Here is a 2,500-nt window from a genome sequence, read left to right as displayed (position 1 = left end):
ATGTCTAACACCAGAGCCCTCTGGCTCATTGCCAGTGGCTGGCTTTTCGCTTCACTCTTATTTCCCTACGTCCACTTTCGGGAGTCTTTGCCATGCGTTTGATATTATCAAATAGAGCACCTCCGACATTTCACTTTAGTATTTTCCCACGTCCAACACCAGAGTCCTCTGGCTCATTGCTAGTGGCTGGCTCTTCGCTTCACTCTTATTTTCCTTCGTCCACTTTCGGGAGTCTTTTGTTGTGGTTTACCCTGATTCTGTCGCAGCGAATCGCGTGACTGATATAGGAATTGCCACGATATTACTCAACTTACTCTACTTTACTTCAAGGGCTGCTCATCACTCGGCTAGATGAAGTACGGTAAACATGTTCCTGCTACGTAGCATCACTCATACATGTACTTGGAGAGATATCAGTCATCAGTGTCTTCACCTGTTAGTACAGTCCAGGACCCATACAGTGACGGGTCAAGTAACGTGCATCTAGGGTTTTGCTACCCAAGGCTGCTTGAGGTCAGGCGAGCCACCGCGGCTCGCTGTCAGGTAGATCAAGCACGACAAGGGAACGGTTGTGGATAAAAGGACCAAGTCAGTATATTAATTCTGCTTATACTTTATTGTTATTTTGTCTCTTGGGATATCTTGAATGGTTTTCAATCTAAAATCTGCTGAGAATTTCAGCATATGATTACTAACAGTCCAGTACAATGCCTCATTTACGGTCAGGAATTTTAGCCTTCTGGAAGTGTTTGATCATTGTAGAGGCAGTGCATACTAACAGACCAGTACAATGCCTCATTTACAGTCAGTAATTGTAGCCTTCTGGAAGCATTCGATTATTGTAGAGGCTGTGCAGTAAATGCAAGTGGTGTTGTAGCCAGTGATTTTAATTTTCTGAACGGTCAAGATTGCAATGTTTTGATTTTTGTGCCTCCTTTTTCTATGTTACTCTGTTCACCTGACAAGAGTGCAGTTTCTGGTCCTGTACAGCTGGGGAACCCTACTCTCTACAGGACCTTCACAGTCATTTTATAGTATACGTTTCAAGGCATTCATCATTTCACACCGCATATTGGTCGTTTGATATTACCAAGCAATTCTTTTTCATCTAAGGGGTTAACTACTGCACTCTATTGTTCAATGGCTACTCTCCTCTTGGTAAGGGTAGAGGAGACTCTTTAGCTATGGTAAGCAACTCTTCTGGGAGAATGATACTCCAAACTCAAACCATTGTTCTCTAGTCTTTGGTAGTGCCATAGCCTCTGTACCATGCCCTTCCACTGTCTTGGGTTAGAGTTCTCTTGCATAAGGGTACACTCAGGCACGTTGCTCTGTCTTGTTTCTCTTCCTCTTGTTTTGTTCAAGCTTTTATAGTTTATATAGGAGATTTTTATTTTAATGTTACTCTTCTTAAGAATTTTATTTTTCCTTGTATCCTTTCCACACTGAGCTATTTTCCCTGTTGGAGCCCCTGGCCTTATAGCATCCTGCTTTTCCAACTAGAGTTGTAGCTTAGCTAGTAATAATTAGTAATAATATGGTCAGTCTCTAGGGCATTTTCCTGCTTTATAGGGTAATATCACTATCCCTTTCCTCTGCCATTCATGAGCGGCCTTTAAAAACCTTTAAAAGTCGGGGTCACAGATGCCAAGAATGAGTGCAACAACTTTCCAATCCCTCGAGGTCAGAGTTCACCGAGGGTCATTCGATATCTGTTCCCAAAGAAACTTTAGCTGTTTCAATTTCTCACCAACCCGTAAAAGGTAACTCGACCTTGAGAGACAGTCTGTTTTTTTTTTTTTATTTGTAATTACCTTCAAAACCTTCGCAATAAAAGTAAAGATCTCAAGCTGTAAGTTTCGCTTTTTGTTCGCACAATTAAAAATTTGCACTTCCCCCTCAAAAAAAAAAAAAAAAAAAAAAAAAAAACCGGTAAAAATCTGGGAATAATATGATAATAATAATAAGAATAGGGAAGTGGGGAATATGGGGAAAGGAAAAGTACCCCTGGATACAATCCAGTCTATAGCACAAAGGCAGGTACTCGGTATGGGGAAGATTAAGGAAATAGGGAGAAAAAGAAGTACAGGAGAAGAATAAAAGAGAGGGGCAGACCCTCTTGCGATATTAGGGAATTGGTATTATTATGGAATAAATGTGGCTTTGAAAAAATATAACGAACAGCTCTGCGGACTTGTAGGGATGAAGATAAGAATCGCGATAACGAATGGGTGCGATGGGCATGATGGGTGGGATGGGCGGGCTCTCCCCCGCCCATATATCCAGCCAACTAAAGGGCGTGGTACCAATCTGTTCCCCCCGCCCCCCTTACGTGACAAGTGTATCCTCATAGAGACCTTGCGGGTGAAAGTGCTTCTCTCTCTCTCTCTCTCTCTCTCTCTCTCTCTCTCTCTCTCTCTCTCTCTCTCTCTCTCTCTCGAATATAATGAATTAGTTCACCTTTTGATTGGATAGTCTTAAGATAAAAATAAAATTCAGG

Source organism: Palaemon carinicauda, chromosome 4 (assembly GCF_036898095.1).
Source record: "Palaemon carinicauda isolate YSFRI2023 chromosome 4, ASM3689809v2, whole genome shotgun sequence".
Lineage (NCBI taxonomy): Eukaryota > Metazoa > Arthropoda > Malacostraca > Decapoda > Palaemonidae > Palaemon > Palaemon carinicauda.
Note: the sequence above shows the minus strand (reverse complement) of the source record.